The 21,693-nt window shown below is 43.8% G+C and overlaps 1 protein-coding gene across 6 annotated transcripts in view; it reads right to left on the reverse strand.

Annotated features, from left to right (window-relative positions):
* SLC12A7 (solute carrier family 12 member 7) overlaps positions 1–21,693 on the reverse strand; it is a 148,006-nt gene that overhangs the window by 103,433 nt on the left and 22,880 nt on the right. The gene's annotated exons all lie outside the window — the stretch shown is intronic.

A 21,693-nucleotide genomic window follows, 5' to 3' on the forward strand; every position in this document is an offset into this window, starting at 1 on the left:
ACACTTTCCATTTTTCCCATTCACTGGAAGTGTTTGAAATTGTGCTTTCAAGATCTATCACCTGTTGCAAGTCAAGGAAAGACTTGGAAAATTTCCAGTGCTTTATGAAATTTCTAAACATTCACTGCTTTACCATAAACAATGAATGGATGCTGTGTCCAATATAATATTAGGCAAAATATGTTTTTGAGTGGGGGAGTGTCCACCAGGTTCTTCTATCTGGTCAAGGTCATGGGCCTCTGATCCACGGCTAGGAGCCAAGGGCCCTTCTGTTCATACACAAGGACTTGTGGTCCCAGTCACACCCACCATCACACTTCCGAACACGTTCAGGTACAGTCTGCAGCAGGAGATGTCTGCATTAGGAGTGACAAATATACCCATCCCATCTGTTTCAAGCTGGCAGTTCTTTTCTCCAGTTCTTCTCCTGACAAAGAGCTCCCGGCCACACCTAGGTTTTATATACCTTCAGCAGATAACATGTTTCTGCAATTTGTATGTCTTTAAAAGTTACTATAAATTATAAATAGCCTGGAAAGATATAAGAGTAAGCTGTCCTTTTTTGTTTCTACCATGGTGGGACCAGAGTGGTTAATGAGATGTAAGATACAAAAGGTTGAGAAGCACTGATTTAAACCAATTGTGATTTGTTTTTTGCTGTCCTATTTCAGTTCAATTATTTTGCTGCCGCTGGGATACAAAATTAACACGGAAATGTGTGTAACCAATGTAAGTCAAAACAAACATGCTAAATTAGGTTGTATTTAGGGCACTGGATGATACCCCCCCCCACAACAATCCCATTGCCTTTTGGTGAAAGCCCCAGGCATAACCTTCCATTGCTTCTGGCCTCATTTAATGCACTTACATGGAGAGCAGCAAGAAACAGGGAACCAGTAAAAACCCCAGCTCAGTTCAGGTGCGGGGAAAGGTAGGCAGCCAACCCTCAGACATATTCCAGTTTGTTGCAGAAGGGAAAAGGAGGGAAGAGTTTATTCTAGACATTTACATTTAAGGAGTACTTCCTCACCACTTCTCCCCAGAACATAATGATAAAGTAGAGTACTATGAACACCATAATCTTGGCAGAGTTTATTATATCTAGGAAACATCTTACATTCTTTATAATCTCCTCTACTGAGACCTCCCACCCCCACCCCCAAAATGCAAAGCTGCACCAGCACTTTACAAGTCATCATAATCCTATCCGGTAGTGCTCTCTGAAGTATGAAGAATTTATTAAATTAAACAGATGCCGGCCTCTTTCCCAAGGGAAGCCAAAACTGTCCAACACTGCTGAATATAGCATCTCTTCTTGGATGATCAACTCCAAAGGAGTTTAAGGAGTTTGTGTACCTTTTATACCCTCTTGGAGGAGGACACAGACAAGACATCCATATGAATTTAAGCTATACTAGTGGTACAGTAAATTAAAATGTTAACATGTAAATAGTAAGGTTTTGTTAATTACTTACAACCAAAATCTTATCAGGCTGTATTTATATTAAGTGATGGGAAGCAAATCAATTAATTGGTTGTTGTGGGTTTTCCGGGCTGTGTGGCCGTGGTCTGGTGGATCTTGTTCCTAACGTTTTGCCTGCATCTGTCGCTGGCATCTTCAGAGGTGTATCACAGAGAGAAGTCTCTGTGTCTAGGGACACAGACAGACACAGTGTGTAACCGACTTCCCTCTGTGATTCACCTCTGAAGATGCCAACCACAGATGCAGGCAAAACGTTAAGAACAAGATCTACCAAACCACATAAGAACATAAGAACAAGCCAGCTGGATCAGACCAGAGTCCATCTAGTCCAGCTCTCTGCTACTCGCAGTGGCCCACCAGGTGCCTTTGGGAGCTCACGTGTAGGATGTGAAAGCAATGGCCTTGTGCGGCTGATGCTCCCGAGCACCTGGACTGTTAAGGCATTTGCAATCTCAGATCAAAGAGGATCAAGATTGGTAGCCATAAATCGACTTCTCCTCCATAAATCTGTCCAAGCCCCTTTTAAAGCTATCCAGGTTAGTGGCCATCACCACCTCCTGTGGCAGCATATTCCAAACACCAATCACACGTTGCGTGAAGAAGTGTTTCCTTTTATTAGTCCTAATTCTTCCCCCCAGCATTTTCAATGTATGCCCCCTGGTTCCACGGCCTCACAGCCTGGAAAACTCACAACGGCAGAGACTGGTTTGACGCTGAGTGCAAATATTTGAATCAACAGATTCGGATCACATACAATAGATTTAGGGCCTCCAAGGCCAAATTCCCGCCTCCTGAATTGTTTAGTCTCAAACAGACTCTATGCAACCACATCAAAATAAAACGTCAAGAGTCAATAAGGCGCAACTGGGAGCAACTACTATATGCCACCCTATCCAATAACACAAAACAATTCTGGCAATTAACAAATAGGGGCATGTGTCAAAATCTCCCAATAGCTGCCGACATCACTCCTTCATTATGGCAGAAACACTACTCTGGAATTTTTTACTCCGACCAAGAGATTGACCGAAGCTCTAGCATGAGCCCAGCCGAGGATTTGCCTGAATGGGCCCCAGTTAACAGGCGAGAGGTTATTGAATTAATTCACCAACTAAAGTCTGGGAAAGCAACTGGCTGGCCCTGATGATAATATCACATTCAATAGCAGAGATGTTAAAAACTGACCCAGACTGGTGGGCTCCAGTGCTTGCCTCATTATTTACATATATCAACAAATCTTTAATGATTACCAATGACTGGTTAAAAGCGATCATTGTACCCCTCTATAAAGGAGATTTCCCCAGTGTCCCTCTAATTATAGAGCCGATCAGCCTTTTATCTATCGTGGAAGCAGATTGTATGCTAACTATCTACTGAAAAAATTAAAGAGCTGGACAGACAAACATCAACTCACTAGGCCCAGAACAAATCGGGTTTCGAGACAGGTAACTCTATTCTAGATCTCACTGTCTAATTCTCCAACATCTTGCAAAAAAGCAAAATCAGTAGGCACAAGAAAAAGCAAGCTTTATGCTGCTTTTCCTGGATTTGAAGGGTGCCTTTGATTGGGTAGATAGGGAACTTTTATGGCATAAATTAAAAAACCCTAAACATGGAACAGAGACTTTTAGCTCTAATTAAAAGCGTTCCACCACGAATACAACTTGCCAAATAAGGAACTTCAGAAGAGATGTACGTTAACAGAGATCAATTATGGTTAACAAAGGGGTTAAACAAGGTTGCCACTGGCACCCAGTCTATTTTCCCTATTTCTCAATGACTTCCTGCAACCTTAACTTCAAGAATTGATGGCCATCCATATGCGCTTGGGCTCGCTGCATATATCCACCCCTGCTTTATGCAGACTGGCGGCTGTTCTCTTGTCATATTCCCAAGTAGGGCTTAAAACGCCTACTAAACTGCTAGTGCTGAGAATACTGTCATGTAAATAAGCTGGCGGAACAATGACAAGTCCAAAGTCATGATCTTTGCAAAATCTAGGTGTAAATAGTAGCTGGAAAGTGAACAACCATGTCCTAGAGCAAGTAAAGTCCAGGATTTTAGATATCTGGGGCTCCCTATTCAGTTACAACCTATCTTGGGTCCCTCACAGCAAACAAGCAGAGAACAAAGCTAGGGTGAATGCTGCAGCCGATTCTCCGATTTTTTCTACTCCTAAAAGGACACCAATTTGTCCCAGCTGCACTGAAAATCTTCAATGCAAAGAGATAATCCCCTCAACTTACTATTATATGGAGACACCCCAATATGGTTCCCCGAAATTAAATCACCTTATTGAGTCAGTACAGGGATACTTTTGCGAGAAGAATTTTAGGGTCACCAAGGTGTGTGTCCCATATGACACCCTATGCAGAGAAACTGGACAAAATAGTATGGAACTGATGGCATGGACAAGAGTACTTAGAATTACTGGACCCAAATTCATTTTGAGCCCAGACCCAAATAGTTTTATACATCAACTCTTATCAGAATCTACATCTGTAGAAATGGTTATGGCTGACATAGATAAGAAACTTTTAACAACATGGGCTTAACAGCTGACCAGTTCCAAACTATGTCTGCCATCAGAATTCATAATGAAATTGGAAATCTGAACTTTAGTTGAACGAGGAGAGGCAGAACTGAGAATGTTGCAGGAGGGAAAAAGCTGCTCCCCACAGGCCTTGCAGGAATTGTCCGATCAGATTACTGTGCCAACTATCTGTACATTCTGTGCAACCCCAAACAACGCATGAGTGTATGCACTTTGGCTGCGTTTAATGCTCTACCCTAGCAGCTATGACTCTTGGCAGATTATAATAACCTCCATATGAGAACAGGTTATGTCAATGTAACATGGCCCGTTGTTGAGAGCAGTTCAACATGTACTATTGGAGTGTCAATATCTGAGTCTATACGCTCCATGTACATCTGTCCATTGGTAGAGAGCTCAAGCAGCTGTCAGGTTACCATCTGTGATGAACTTTCCTCTCAATGGGTCCTGTGATCTTGTATGTTGAGAATGTTGCAAGTTTTTTGAGGCACTATTTGGTCAAGCGCAATCATTTGTCTACATAGTAGTAATGGTTAATTCAATTTATATGTAATGCGGTTTTACAAGAAATTGGTTGTGGAAGCGATTTAACATTGTTTTAATGTATTTAATGTATTTAATGTTTTAATGCATTTTAATGTTTTAATGTCTCAGTTAGTAGATAAATGCCTCTTTTCTACTTTTCTACTAACTCTGTAGTTTATAATGCCAATAAAGGCTTTGGAATTGGAAAACTCACAACCACCAGTTGAATCTGGCCGTGAAAGCCTTCGACAATAAATCAATTAACAGTTACAGGTTGTTATTTGAAATCCACTGCATATATCACAAATGTGTGAAGAATTGGGGGGGGGGGGGCATTTTTACTGAGCCACAACAAACAATTAGAGTTAAACTACCAGTCCTCAAACTGTGTGTTGCGAAAGGGGCTGAAACGGGGCCTCAAAACAATTAAGCCATGTTGGATGGGGGCATTTCTGACTTGCTGCCTCAGGTGGAGAGGGCCTGTGCAGCACACACCCTCCTGCCTCCGGAATCCCAGCTGGCTCCGGCAGCTGCCGTGCAAACGGTGGCAGCGCAGCAGAAACAGGTTTCGTGAACCTGTTGCTGCCTGTGTGGAAGGGGTCTCAGGTGAGTTCCCAACTGAGCAGAGCACAAAGTTCCATCCAACGCTTACAGAGAAGGGCCCTTCTCCTTTGGAGGCAGGACAACATCCTGACTGGGTAATTCCCAGCCTTAGATCAGGGTGGTAAGATCGATCTTTAACTTCCGCTTCCCGTTTTTTGCTGGGAGTCACCTGCTCCAGTTCAAAACTTCCAAAGCCGTTCTGTGTGTCAGCACCATCTAACTAGGAAACTTTAAACTTCAAACATTAGCAATGGTGGATTCTGCACGGGCCAAATACAACGTTTGCAGGACATGATAAAAACTGTTTTGGGGGAATCTTCACACGAGTCCCATTCCCAAAACAAGTTTGGCCTGTTTTATTCCCCTCAACTCAGGATTTCTGGAAATAGCTGAGCCAGCAATCCTTTGGCACGTTCCTGAGTGGGAGCCACTAACACACAAACACAACAGGCAAGAGACACTTTATTTCCCTCCCTTCCACCCGTTCACTTAAGGTCCTGTGCCGTCCACTGTCAGGGAGAATCTGCCCACCTGCCATTCTGTGCAGGGCACCCAGCACATTGTGGGCAGATTCTCTGAGTGCCAACAGTGTACAAAGTCCCACTTTTTCTCCTCTGGGTGGCAGTGAGTATGACCGCCACATAAATCTTGAGCAACACGTTCACAATTGCCTGACCACTTCAGGGGTGTCCCTTTTGCTTTGCTTTTAATTTTGAGTGTTGAACATGTACAGCTACACAGGTGCAGCTGATCTGATTGTGGGACGATCGGCATGGCTGCAGGGGTCATTTCTGTATGCCTTTGCAGCTGCACAAAGGAAGTGACTAGTGGAGTTCCACAGAGTTCTGTCCTGGGCCCAGTGCTCTGACTTGGATAATGAAATAGAGGGAATGTTAATCAAATTTGCAGATGATACCAACTAGAAGGAGTAGCTAATACCCTGGAGAGCGGGCAGTATTCAAAATGATGTGGACAGATTAGAGAGCTGGGCCAAAACTAACAAAATGAGTTTCGACAGAGATAAATGTAAGACCCATTCCGCATGGGCTAGGCTAGGGAATAAACACTGGTATAAATGATACTGGTTGAGCCCCGGGACCATTTGCACACTTCCGTGTGGGCGGCCCTGGAGTGGCCCCGGCCCACGGAGGAGCCTTCACACAGAGGTGCCTCTGTTTTGTTTTTCAACTTCCCTTCGCTGCACAACTCCACAGGGATGAGGGGACACGCCCCCGTGGCCATGGCAACACCTTAGGGGTTGGAGGTCAGGAGTCGTGTCCCCTTGTCCCCATGGAGCTGTGCAGAGAAGAGAAGGTAAGTGTTGAAAAAAATGGACGTGCTTAAAACGGCCGCCCTCGACCCAGTGCCGTTCACTCGGCACCAGTTGCACAACGCTGTTTTTGAAGCGAGTTTGAAAACAGCATTTCCCCGCCAGTTGCAGTGCTGCCTCGTTGCAGAGGCGGAAGCCATGTGAACCATGCCCCAAGAACAGTGTTTTTACCGTTCCTGGGGTGCTTTTTTTTAGTGTTGCTATCCAGAATATGCTAACCAACTTCAACACTGCCAGCTGCGAAACATCACTCAGGAAGTTAAAACAAATGCTTTCGTATTTGAGAGCTTCCATGGTGAAGGCAGACTCTGCAATCTGGTTCTGTGAATGTGGAAGGAGGAGAGACAGCTGGCTTCCAGGGTGGCTTTACTCTCCCCTGCAGCCAGCTTGCTCTCCTCCTTGCAGTTGTCCCAAAGTTGGGATGAGCATGTATAGGTTGCTGAGAAGGGCAGGAGAAGCCACTGGAAAGTACTTTCCTTCCATCCCTAGCACGAGGCCCACAGCCTATGGTGGCCTGCATCTTATTTAACTCGTAGTCATTCTGGCAGTGGCGGTTTCAAAATGGGTACCACCTGCCAACTGTAAACCACACCAGCCTCACCCTCCTGGAACACAGTGGGGAGCGCTGTTCAGAAGAGCTACAGGGGCCCTGTCAAAGAACCACATGTGGCTCCCAAGCCAGTGATTGAGTATCACAGGATTAGACAAAGAAGGGTCTATCACAGGGGTAGGGAACCTGCGGCTCTCCAGATGTTCAGGAACTACAATTCCCATCAGCCTCCTACTTCGGCATGGCAGTGGCCATGCTGACGAAAACTGATGGGAATTGTGGACTGGGCTGTCTGAGCCAGGTTCCAGTCCTACCAGCATGGCCAATTGGCCATGCTGACAGAAACTGATGGGAATTGTGGATTCTAAGGTATCTGGAGTCAAGAGGTTCTCACCGCAATTAATCTATCATGAGTAGCCATTACATATGCAACTCAACCTCCACACCCAAAGAACCTCTACATTCCAGATGCTGGAAATTCACAAGGAAGACAGGTATCCCTGTTGCATATTTCATAGCTGGAAACTAGACTCTGGACTAGATGACACTTTGGTCTGAACCAGAAAAGCTCTTCATAAGTTTTTACTGCAAACTGAAATTCACTTTCCGTCCAACTTAACTTCTCTTTCAAGCATGGAAAGGACGACTCATCAGTACAGTTTTTAAATCCTTCCTGGGAAAAAAAGTTCCTTAATAATCTGGTGTGGGAGTCAAATAAACCATGAAGGAAGTCATTAAAATAAGGATTTCACAAGCACACGAGCACAACACCAGTTCTATTTAGTATTTCCCTTGGGCAGGACAGGAATAAAAAACACCATGGAGACCACAGAAAAATGAAGATTTTTTTTCTCAATGTCATCTTATGTGCAGGTATTATTTTCTTATTCAATGTAACATTAAAACTGACCACAGGACCACTGAAGTTTACAATATAAGTAACAAAAAATCAGATGAGGTAGAATGGAACAGCAGACACACATCGATCTCATTCAAGTTGAAGACTATGTGGAATATGAAGTTGTAGAAGACAGAAAGTAACATTTTGTGTCTCTAAATCAATGCAACCCCCTTTTCAGTAAAGGTTAAACACACGGACACTTATTTGCATTATGTTTAAAATTTTCTGAAACACTTAAAGCCAGATGGAAAAAGGTTTAGATTTATGCCCCCCCCCTCAATTCACTCCTGTAAAGAGACTCAAAGGGGCTTACAAGCTCCTTTCCCTTCCTCTCCCAACAACAGACACCTGGTGAAGTAGGTGCAGAGGTGGGATCCAACCAGTTCTCACCACTTCTCTAGAAGTGGTTACTAATTTTTTCTGAGTGCCAAGAAGGGGTTACTAAAGCAACCTCCCTGCCCAATAGGGACTGGAGGTGCGTGTGTGCGGCGGCCCCACTGTTTTAATTCCACCATCATCAGAATCTGTTATTAAAATTTTTGGATCCCATCACTGGGTAGGTGGGGCTGAAGGAGTTCCAAAGAACTGTGTCCAGCCCAGGGTCACCTAGCAGGGATGTGTAGGAGTGGAAAAACAAATCTAGATAATCAGATAAGAGTTCATTGCTCATGTGGAGGAACAGAGAATCAAACCTGGTTCTCCAGACTAAAGTCCATTTATTGTTGAAGGCTTTCACGGCTGGATTCAACTTTATTCTTTGGTGGAAGCCTCAGAGCCTGGTGGGTTTTCCGGCTAACGCTGTGTGCACCCCGTGGTCTGGTGGATTTGTTGTTAGCGTTTAAGCCATCTGTAACAGCATCTTCAGAGGTGTAACACAGAGAAAAGTCTGTTTCACTCTGTGATACACCTCTGAATATAACCACAGGCTCCCAATAACGATAAGGTAAATCCTGAATCTGATCACCACAACAACCTCAAAGCTAACGAATTTGGCCTGCATGCAGTGGCATGTGGAGGTTAGCCAACACTAGAGAACAGAACTCCTGTTTCACTCTGTGATACACCTCTGAATCTCCAACCACAAGAATCTGGCAGCTTTGGGTCAGATAAAAGTCCACCGAACCGATCACCTTCCATTGTTCTTAACCACGACACAATGCTGGCTAGCACAAAAAGTTAATAAAGGTTCAAAGTCCAAGTTTCATTTTATAAATATCCTGTAATATTTCAGTCTGACTTTAACCCACCCTATGTATATCATCATCATCATCATCATCATCATCATCATCATCATCATCATCATCATCATCATCATCATCATCATCATCATCATCATCATCATCATCATCATCATCATTATACCGCCCATCCTCGAAGGGCTAATAGGCAGACAAGAATAAAATCTGCATTACATCACTGTTTGAGCAGCCAATAAGGCTACAATCCTCAGAATATGTTCTTTTTTCAATAGTGTCTTCTTTTTTCAATATAATTATATATAATACTATTATATTACAGAACTCATACAGAACTCAATAATCTTACAGAACTCGCATCCCCTGCTCTGTGTGGCACATACCTTTTACCCAAGGGTTCAGCACTATTGCCACGTATTAGTCAGAAGGAAAAACTACTACACATTATTATAGTGCTAGTATTTAACCCTGTATCTGATACATAAAAAGAATCAGATGGTTTTCCTTTGTTCTTAGAAATGAATCTAAAGTAAACGCATATTCAAAATACAACTCAAATCACATTAGTAGAATACAGCTGTTCAGCTTGACTTACTAGTTTGTAAACTGTTGCCTGTCTGAATGTTGAGTTCTATGCTTTAAGTCAGGGGTGTCAAACTCGCGGCCCTCCAGATGTTCATGAACTACAATTCACATCAGTTCTTCCCAACATAAGCATTGGCTAAACTGGCAAGGGCTGATGGGAATTGTAGTTCATGAACATCTGGAGGGCTGCGAGTTTGACACCTGTGCTTTAAGTAGTTAATTTATTATCATGGAGGCTCTCGAGCACGAGCGGGGGAGGGGAGGAGTTGCTACTGCATAGCTGCAAGTTACACGACAACTGTGTAAAATAATAACTATTTCCCAGGGACCTCATTTCAAAGTACTACCTGCAGATTCTGCAGAATAAAACTTGGGTCAATCAACTTGGTCAAAACCTCAGCAGTACAAACAATGCAATACTAAATCTATTCAAATATTGTATAAGATTAGTATTACGACGCTGCATTAAACTCTCCTTGCTAGCATATTACATGAATATTTGGAGGGGCTTTCAGGGCACTTAATGTACAGATTATGGCCAGGAAAACTTCCCTCACTCTGCAGTTTCTACTTTTAACACAAGTAAACCATAGTAATACGTATACATAGTTAATATGCTCCTACAAATATGAAGTCAGAAGGTAAAGCAAGTAGCAGAGTTTTGAAGGATTGTAGACATTTCAAAATGTCCCAATTGATAGGCTTTAGATTTTAACTACAATTAAAATTAAATATTTTCAGCTTAGATTACTTATAACCTCTGCTATCTCTGCTATCAGCAATGATAACTTAGTTTCCCTAAAAAGCTCAAAGTTTTATTCAAGCGATTGAGATAAGTAATTGTCAACAGGCCCAAAGAAAAACACCCAGGTCCCTTTAACAGAGGCTTTACTTTGGGGAAATCACAGCTGAAGCTTTTCATGGCATGGAAACCAAAGTCTGTTCTGATTTTGTAAGTCTCATCCAAGTTAAGCAGCAGAAAGGAGAACCGCCTAACCAAGTTATCAGAGGAATCTCAAGTTTCTGATACAGAAACAATTTCTTCCCTGTAGTCTTTATTTACCTTCACAATGAGTACCATGAAATAAAAAAGACAAAAGAATACAGGCATAGATAGCTAGGCATGCCATTTGTTTTAGAAAGGTAGTACAAATATTTGGATAACAATGAAAACTTCAATAGCAAACTCAATGTTTCTTAACCTTCCTCTCTAGAAACACCAAAATGTCTTTCAGGAAGAAAATGTCAACTTACGTTACATGTGAAAGTGTTACCCTAAGTAGGCCACCCCCACTTTAGTGTGTGGAATTAGCTGGCGACAGAGGCCCACTCTGCACGGGCCAAAAACAGCACCCCCACAGAGATGAGTAGCAGAAACTTGCTTGGTTCCCAGGGCATTGCAGTTCATTACGCCTGCCGTACCCTTTTGGGTGAACGGTGGGCAGCACTTTATGCTCCCCCCCACCGCCCAAACTGGTGGGAAAACACTGTTTTTGAAACTCGCTCATTGAGCGAATCTTTTCAAAAACAGCGTTTTAAACCTGGTGCCGAGCTAACTGCACCGGGTTGGACGTGCCGGCACGCTTTTCGGAGCCTCCATTTTGTTTGCCAACTTACCTTCTATGCCCTGTGAAGTCAGAAATCCAAAAACTGCAACAAACTCATGTAGAAGAACAGTAGTTTATTGAATATGAGGATCTTCCCTTGCTAAAGCCAGAACTAGGATTTGCCCGCGCAAACCCCTATAGTTAAAGCAGGGTGCACCCCCCCCCCAATCGTGGGAATGCCCGCCAAAAGAACTGCAAATGAGATAACAGTGAAGACAGCCAGGCACTGACCTTGGACAGCACCTGGTACTATATAGCATCACACAAAAGACAGAGAAAAGTCAGTTAGAAATGCAATTAATCCATTCCACCACCCACAATAGCCAGAAAGCAGCAAAAGCAAACCCCATAATAAACAGGTCTCCCGACACGCAGCTACGCAGGGACGAGGGGACACGCTTTCTGCCCTCCAACCCCCAAGGAGTTGACATGGCCATGGGGGCATGTCCCCTTGCACCTGCAGAGCTGCACAAGGGAAGAGAAGGTAAGTTTACAAACACAATGGAGGTGCCTCCGTGTGAAGTGTGAGAATGGTCCCGGAGCTCCGCCAGCATCATATATGCCGGTGTGCCGCCGCTACACAGGCCAGAGAGGGTAACTGGCATTAATAACCTGGGTATACCAGGATAATCCTGGATACAAACTCAAACGAGCAGGTAGAATGTAGAATTAAAATATGGTTTTATTAAAGAATAAAAACAGTAGAACAAGAAATTTATTTTAAACACTGAACTAACAAGAACTAATGAGGAGAAAAGGGAGGAAGTTAGATAGGGTTTCAGAGATAAGTTACCAGTAGTGAAGGGATGCCCAGGGAAAGCAGCGCTGAAGAGGAAAAGAACCAGCATTTCCAAGAAGAAAGGCAAGATCCCACACACAAGCAGGAGTGCAGGAGTGGATCTAAGACACACACACTCAATGAATGGCCAAAGGACCGATATTGATACCCGAAAATGGGCCTGAGGTGGTATGAGGTGAGCTGGCATGACAGGAGTTCCAACAGTAAGACAGGAGAGGCTTGATGAGTCTTCCGTACCGAAGAGAATGCCTGGACTCTTGAAACTGACTGATGCTGGGAAGGGTGCAGCTAAGGCAACTAGTGGTCAGCTTGGCTGGATCACCTTCGGGTGACACAGTGGTGATTCACTAGCCCCATAGTCCAACCAGACACACCTCAGCTCCAGGATAAAAATTCAGCTGAGATCTGCCTTTCTGCCCTGGCTTGACATACAAGATGGATCCCAAAACCCTGAGAGGCACCCATTTTATGGGCAGCAGTAGATAGATAGATATTTATTATTACGGCCTTTTGGCCAGCCATGTGGGCAGCAGTGTCTTGCTCTTATGCCAGCCCCCCTTCTGAAAATTGTACTATTAATAGCATTTTTCATTTATCAAAAATGTAACAGTGAAATAACAAAATTCAGATTCTGCATTTATTCCTCTTCTTCTTAAACCTCCAACCAGTTTCATGACACTGGGACTTGGATTAGAATACGTTACGTGATCCTTTTCACATTACCCGAGTGTCTGCAAATTGTTGTCTGTGTGGAGGAAAATACATATTCACCACACAGGTATGTTGAGTGACTGGAGAGCTAATATGTGGCCAATCCATACACCCAAATGTTTGTTTGTTTGTTTGTTTTTTATTAGTTTGATTTTTATACCGCCCCATCCCCGAGGGGCTCCGGGCAGTGTACAACATAAAATTTCCAGTACAGCATAAAATCCTAAATTCTAAAACCTTTAAAACAGCAATAAAATTAATAATAATCAGAGGCATCCTGCAAATCCCATGTTTAGTTAGATCCTCCCTAAGAGGGAGGGACGGCGAGTCCCATCAGATGAAGGGTTTAGATGTGAAAAGCCCAAGCGGGGGGGGAGGGCACCTTCAGCGACTGGTACCTCCAAAGGCCCGGCGGAACAACTCCGTCTTGCAGGCCCTGCGGAACTCGCTAAGATCCCGCAGGGCCCGGACAGCTGGAGGAAGAGTGTTCCACCAGGCCGGGGCCAGAGCAGTGAAGGCCCCTGGTCCGTGTGGAGGCCAGCCGCATCATTGAGGGGCCAGGGACCACCAGTAGATTGGCCTCAACTGAACGGAGAGGCAGTGTAGGGACATATGGGGTGATGCGGTCTCGAAGATACGAGGGTCCCAGACCACGTAAGGCCTTAAAGGTCAGCACCAACACCTTGAAGATGATTCGGAATTCTACTGGGAGCCAATGCAGCTGGCGCAACATAGGCTGGATGTGGTCCCGGATGGCGCTGCCTGTGAGCAAACGTGCCGCTGCATGTTGGACCAGTTTTAGTCTCCGGATCAAACGCAAGGGAAGGTCCGCGTAGAGTGAGTTACAATAGTCTAATCTGGAGGTGACCATTGCATGGATCACGGTGGCTAGATCCGCTTGGGAGAGGAAGGGATCCAGCCACCGGGCCTGACGGAGGTGGAAGAAAGCAACCCGGGTTGAATGGGCCACCTGGGTCTCCATTGAGAGAGACAAATCCAGGTGGACCCCCAGGCTGCGAACGGAGGGGGTCTGTTTCCCGAATACCCATGGACTCAAGCACTATGCATTACAGGAAGCAAATATTTTCCTACATGGAGAAGAGATCTTCATAGGAAAAAAGTTGTAACCTGGAAAGGCATCTTAAGACTGTTAACACATAATAAAGTACCATTTTAAATTCTAAAAATCTCAAAGACAAACTGGTCATTTGAAAGCTATTATCCATCCTTTGGTATATTGAAGTGCATGAAGCCTTTGTAAAGCTTCTAGTTGAAAGTCATTCAGTTTCAAACTAACCCTTACAGGCCAGAGAGGGTTATGGCTGGCATAAAAACAGTCTTCAACATGTTCAATTATGCTATCTGCATTCAGCCAGAATGATGCAGCTATTTGGCAGAGTCAGACTAATGGGAGCAAGGATTGTGATGGTTTTATTAACAGAGCAGCAATTTCACTGTTGCCTGAAAATGTTTATTTCATCCAGAATTTTTATGATTTGCAAATTACTACACAGTGTCAGTGACACTGAACGGATATGGATAACCTGATTCGTCTGCCACTCTAGCAACAGTTTGACAGGCAGCCTTGGACCAATGACTCGCCCATATTCTTCCTCTCTCATTTTCAGTCTATTGTTTGTAAATATTTTGAGCAGTGATTAATGTTAAAAGATCCTTGTTTTAAGATATGATTTTAAATCAGGGCTTGACAAATCCCAGACTCAGGTAAGTGCTTTGTTCTGGTTTCCTGTTTTGAAACTTGCCCTGAACATTAGGGGTCAGCCTATAAACAGTCTGCTGGCTACCTCATACATCTACTGTGTAACTATCAGAATTATAGCCCAATCCAGACTGTGGAGGCGGCCAGGGCCAGTGCTGCTGGCGTGCCGCTTCACCATCTCCAGAGGGCTTTCTGGAGAAGTGGGGAGGGAGAAAACAGCAGAGACCCTCCCCACCTCCAGAAAGCCCTCCTTTGGGGCCAGTGGACTTAGGCCACCCAAAAGGGTGGCACTAGTCCAGGGCTGCAGCACAGCTGGTTGTAAACCTTTTTGGACACCAGTGCATCCCCACCATGGCTGGGACTTCCATCTTTTGCAACAGTGGGATTGAGGAGCACCTGGCTGCCCATGTATTGGGCTCTCAGCTGGCACGTTTGCCCCTTGCGCCAGGAGGGTGGGAACCAGCACAAGGCTGCCCCGACTTCACAATTAGGTCCATCCCTTCAATCTGGATTGGGCTGCCCAATAATCAAACCACGCTCAAAAGTTCATGGCACAATATGACGATAGACACATGAAATACCATGCAGTGAGGGTCAACAATATTGTTGAGGGTCAACAAGGAGCCCCTGAACAAAAACACACAATAGAAGGGAAACCACACACCAAGAGTAGATATTCTCAACTCCACTTTATCTTGAACACAGGATTTGTAAAGCAAAACCCCAATAGACTCTGAGCTTCCACCACTCAAGAGAAAAATGAAACTGAGGCACTAAACGGCAGCAGAAAGACACACGTGGCGAGAACAGTCCTTCTAGTGGGTCAGTTTTCAGCCATTCAGAGGAGTGTCTCTATTCCAGGTTCACCTCTATAAGAATACGGAGCGTCTCTTGGCTTACGCCCAGTGGCAGCATTTCCTGCCCTGCTCTTACAGGCTCTGGGCAACATGCCAGTCCTGACATCTAAACCAAAAAGGGGACAGAGATCAAGCCTGACAGCTCATCTGCACACCACACAAAAAAAGATGTTCTCCCCTGTAGGATCACTGGCAGTGGCTCTGGCCAGGGGGGACCCTCTCCCCTCCCCTCCCTCTTCCTCCACAGGAGAGCACCCCCATACCAGCCTCTGCCCCAGTCCCAGCTGGACTTACCCGAGGCTGCTGCTCCTCCTCTTTACCAGGTGGATCCGGCTTTTTGTTTGAGGCAATGGAAATTGTGGTGGCGGGCCTGGTGGGGAGGGCAGCTTCCCACCACTCTCCCTGCCAGCCTAGCTTGTTGTTTGAGGTGGGGAGAGGGTGCAATGGGGAGGGTTGGGGAGGGGGAATGGGGCAGCTTGGGGCAGGGGAGTGCAGTGGAGAGCCTTGGAGTGGACCAGTGAGGCAGCAGGTGGCACACCGTAGCGGTCTCATTGGCCCAGCTTGCTTTTGGGGACGGGGAAGGGTGGAATGGGCAGCCTGGGTTCGGCTTCATCTTTGGGGGGGTGATGGCGAGCAGGAGACTGGGACAACTTGGTCTGTGGGGGTTAGGAGAGGTCCGGCAGGGGATGAAGAGGAGCCATTGGTGAGCATCCCTTGGGTTCTGTCAGTCAACCCATTACAAATCCATATAACAGTATATGGATATATACTGAATCCACATTTTACTAGCTTGCTTGCAAGAATGTCATGGAAGACCTTGTCAAAATATGCTGCATCCACAGCTTTCCCTTCCTCTACAATCAATTTTTCACATTTTGGTACAGTACTACAAACAGTAATGATTCTCAGCTTAGACTCAATAAGCTCATCGTTCTTTTATACAAAAAAAAATCTTATTTGGCTTCAAAGGAAGGAAAAGAGAGACATTCATCCCAAAAGAGAACTAAAACACTGCAAGCTTCACAAACAAGGACATTTGAAACTATCTGAAATTACTTTCCCTACATGAGAAAATGGAGGATTTGAACATCAACCCCAGACTGCTTTTTTTAATCAGGCAATTACACACTAACACCTCTTGCCGGGTAAAATGCACTCAGGAGGGGGCATTGACCAATACTATCTTAAGCAACAAAGGGGTGAAACAGGGGTGTATAATTGCTTTGACCTTGTTTAACATATACTTAAGGGACTTACCATTGGAACTTAAGGATATTGATGGACACAGCCCAAACTGGAAAATACACATTTACCGGCGCTTCTTTATGCAGATGATACTATTATAATGTCGTACACTAGGGTAGGCCTAATATGTTTAATGAACAGATGCTACAGCTACTGCAAATTAAACAAGTTGGAACTTAACTTTGATAAATCAAAAGTTATGGTGTTTGCTAGATCATGGAAAAAACAATCCTGGAAAGTAGCGACAAAAGAAATTGAACAAGTCAAGAAATACAAATACTTAGGTATTTTGTTTACTTATAATCTCTCTTGGACAGCCTATGTTAAAACAGCATCAGTAAAAGCTACTCCAATTGTAAACGCTTTAGTGAATTTCTTTTATACCAGAGGACACCAATACATTCCAGCAGTAATCAAGGCATTCAATGCAAAAGTAGTTCCGTATCTACTCTATGGCTCCCCAGTTCTTTTCTTAGCTCAAAACACCAGTCTAAACACTCTACACTCTAAATTTTTGCATAGGATTATGGGTTTCCCCAACTGCGTGTCTTACGCAGCCTTACGCATTGAACTAGGCCTACGTTCCTTAACTACCTTGGCTTGGATTAGAGCAACTATATACTGGTTAAAAATCCACCACCATTCCAAGCCAGGCAGTTTTACATGCTTACTGCTCTCTGAACTTAACACTTCAAACTGGCATGACAAAATAGTTTGTTTATTTATTTATTTATTGCACTTTTATACCGCCCTATCCCCGAAGGGCTCCGGGCGGTGAACAACATATAATAAATACAATCATAAAACCATCATAATTTAATTAAAATCTATAAAAGCAGCAAAAGACTAACTATGGTGCTAATAATTATAAATATAGTAGGCGCCCAGCAACCCATTATTAAATTCTTTCCCAAAGGGAGGATCGGCGAGTCCCATCAGATGGTATCAGGCTCGGATGTAAGAGCCAAGGGGGGGGCACCATCAGCAGCCGGTCCCTCCAAAGGCCTGGCGGAACAGCTCCGTCTTAAAGGCCCTGCGGAATTCACCAAGATCCCGCAGGGCCCGGACAGCTGGTGGGAGAGCGTTCCATCAGGCCGGGGCCAGAGCCATAAAGGCCCTGGCCCCTGTGGAGGCCAGCCGCATCATCGAGGGGCCAGGGACCACCAGTAAGTTGGCCTCCACTGAACGAAGAGGCCGTGTAGGGACATATGGGGTGATGCGGTCTCGAAGATACGAGGGTCCCAGGCCACGTAAGGCCTTAAAGGTCAGTACCAACACCTTGAAGACGATCCGGAACTCTACTGGAAGCCAATGCAGCTGGCGGAGCACAGGCTGGATGTGATCCCAGATGGCACTGCCTGTGAGTAGACGCGCCGCTGCATGTTGGACCAGTTTCAGTCTCCGAATCAGACGCACGGGAAGGCCCGCGTAGAGCGAGTTACAATAGTCTAATCTGGAGGTGACCATTGCATGGATCACGGTGGCTTAGGTCCGCTTGGGAGAGGAAGGGGGCCAGTCGCCGGGCCTGGCGAAGATGGAAGAAAGCAACCTGGGTTATATGTGCCACCTGGGTCTCCATTGAGAGAGACGAATCCAGGTGGACCCCCAGGTTGCGCACGGAGGGGGTCGGCGCCAATGTAACCCCCTCCCACACCGGCGGATGAAAAGCCCCACACACCCCCTCGCGGTCGAGCCAGAGGATCTCCGTCTTTGATGGATTCAGTTTTAACCTGCTCTGTCGCAACCAACCAGCGACCGCCTCCAAACAATGCTGTAGAGCTGCAGGGGCGGTGGCTGCTCCCCCCTCCATCGACAGAATGAGCTGTGTGTCATCCGCATACTGATGACAAACAAGCCCCAAACTCCATACCAGCTGAGCAAGGGGTCTCATATAGATGTTGAATAATAGCGGGGATAGTAGCGCCCCCTGGGGTACACCACAGTGAAGTGGGCACTTCCTGGAGGCCTGATCCCCGCACATCACTTGCTGATTCCGGCCCCGGAGAAACGAGACAATCCAATGAAGGACAGTGCCAGGAGGTGCGGGGAGTTGACAAGATTACAGAAATTGGCATATCCATGAATGAAATATCAATGTTATCTTATCTAGAGGCAAAAAAACTGTTAAAAGAAAAATTCATTGAATGGGATTATCAAAGATCTTTAATAGCAGCAAATTCAATTTGCTCACCTCTAAATCAATCACTAATTGAAGCAAAGGGCTGTATGTCTTATTATTTACTCTATATGACTAATTTTAGATTAAGACGTGCATTCTCTTTAGCAAGATTTAATATTTTGCCATCTGCCTTACTTGAGGGTCGATTCCAAAAAATACCAAAGACCGAAAGATTATGCCCTTGCAACAGCATACAAGTAGAAACACTAGAGCATATCATGTTTCACTGTCCAAATAGGGAATACTTAAGGTAAAAGTATCGACCATTGTTTACATCTTTTAATGTGGATATGACAGATGATCAAAGGATAAAGTATTTCTTGGATGGATCAAATCAGGATTTTTCTGAATTAGTTGCCAAGTTTCTGTTGGATATAATTGGTACATCTGCTAAGGGAGATTTTTATATTAAATGATGGTTATTTGAGCTGTAACTATGTTATTCTGGTTACAAAATGTTTTACTGTATGATGCCAATAAAGGCTTTGTGTGTGAGTGTTCAGTATTAATTCAACTTTTATGCAAATTATTCCTATGCAAGCAGATTTAGCTTTTAAGATTCTAAGCGTATTATATTTCCTGTTCCAATTTCCCAGCACCCCACCCCCCAAAAACCCCTCTAGAATACATAGTCCAGCTTGCTATTCAGAAGTTTAATAATGTATAGATTTCAGCTTACTTTATTCTTCCAAAACATCTTTGTTAGTGATTTAACAAACCTGAGATCTATTTTTTAAATCTACATTTTGTACGCAAACTGTGTATCTCTTTTGCTACTTGTATACCAAAAACAAAATTTATGCTGAGGCAGAAATTGTAATGTCAGCATAACATTAACCATACTAGCTGCATGTTGTTTGCAATAATTTTACACTAGAAGATAAAACGCCACTTTAAGGCAAATCAAAACCAAAAATGAAGGTATTTGCTTATTCTAATGCTATTTGCAACAAATCACATCATCTGGAATGAATTAACCCCATCACCTTTAAAATACGTTTTTATGTCCATTTGTATAAATACCATGCAAAATAAATTCTATTTTTGTGGAACTTGAGTTATTATGTACTTTAACAGTGAAAAAAATGATCCCTCAAGACCTCAACTACAACCTGGCTGCGCAAAGGAAGCAGATTCACTAAGAAGTAAGTTCCATTTTATTCAACTGGGTTCACTTCCAATTGAATGAATTTGAATTGCAGTCAAAGTCTGTAATGATAGGGCTTTGGACATTTACATGGAAGGCATGCCTCAGGTATGCATGTTTGGAAGCAAAAGATCTTGTGAAGCTTCCCTTTCAAACTAATTCACAAACCATTTGCATAAGCTTTGCAGTACACTTTACTACACCAGAAGAATATTTATTTCCTACAGAAAAAAATAGTTGCAGTGATGTAATGATTTACATTTCAATTTAGATCCAGTTTTTCTGTCCTAAAAAGTATTATTTATATAAAAGCATGATTTATATAAAACAGAATGAAAACCAAATCAAAAACTTTCATAAAATAAATCAATACAGCAGACTAAAAAACTAAAATATTTTACAGCAATGGTGTGTTAAAAATTAACTGTTGCCACAGCCACAGGTAGTTACGTTTTCAGCAAAACTTACTAGAGTAACAAATGAAGGCATCTATTACCAAATCACACCATTGGTCCATGAGCACAGTACTGTGGCTCTGAGGAGCAGCACCTCTCAACCCCTGGGAGCAGAGAGCCTTCCGCTGGAGATTCCAGAGGTTTTAAGCAGGTACCGACTGCACCAAACATACCTCCACCAAAGCATTTCCTCCTGGAAAAGTCTGGATGATGCCACTGAAATATAATAGAACACTCTTCTACACTGACCAAGTTTTGAAGTCTGCAGGCAACAACACTAGCACAATGTCTAGGATCACACTACGGTGCTGAAACAGTATTTACTGTTACCCTTTTACCAGTCACATCAAAGGGTCACACAATCCATCTTTATACAAGCAAATCTGTGCAATCTTTGATTTCATTTGGTAAACCTTTAGTAGTCCACACGGCACTTGAGATCCTCCCAAAATAGCAAATTACATGTTACAGATTTTTATTTTCGGGGTTGTAAAGAACCGTTTGCATAGCTGGAGGTGACAAAACAGAATAATCTCAGAGTGTTTCATAAAACAAAAGAGAATCGTCACTGCTGCGTTTTCTCTCCTCACATCTTTTTTCCTTCTGGCTGGCAACACGTGGAAGTTAACAACTGTGGTCAGGGTAACAAGCAAAAAAAATTACAGGTAGTAAGGTATGAGAGCTGACTTGGATGGATTTACACATTTCTTTTAAAAAGTCCTATCCCAACTTAGACTCTGAATGGGGCTCTCAATTAATCTCACAAAGAATTAAAATCACAGTATGAAACACCTTTGTCATTCATCGCTGTTAATTAGTAAGCAGTTATAGAGTTTCCAGGAAATAGCACATATGAGATGCACAGCATTCTTGCTAGTGCAGCTCTTTGAGCGCAGGAGGGCTGCTTGAGTGGAGAGAAACACTGGATACAAGAAGAAAGGTTATGGTGGGAAACTGTGTAGTTCCTTTAATTTAACTAGCAAACCACTTGGTTTTCACCCAGTGATCTTGCTTTAGCTTACTTTAGTAAAAAACTGTATACCACTTGCAGAAAACGGGAAAAATAGCACCTGAGTTCTACCCAGTCCTAATTGTCCCTTCCTTTTTTTGGCTCAAACATGTTGTTTGCTTGATATTGCATCCCTGAAGTTTTTGAGTATTTTTATCTGGAGCACAAGTCAAGATCTGAAAGATTTATCACTAAATTTTAGTGCTTGGGGTAAAATTCAGTCCTAATCCCAGTAAA

The sequence above is a fragment of the Sphaerodactylus townsendi genome, linkage group LG14, assembly GCF_021028975.2.
Source record: "Sphaerodactylus townsendi isolate TG3544 linkage group LG14, MPM_Stown_v2.3, whole genome shotgun sequence".
NCBI classification, from domain to species: domain Eukaryota; kingdom Metazoa; phylum Chordata; class Lepidosauria; order Squamata; family Sphaerodactylidae; genus Sphaerodactylus; species Sphaerodactylus townsendi.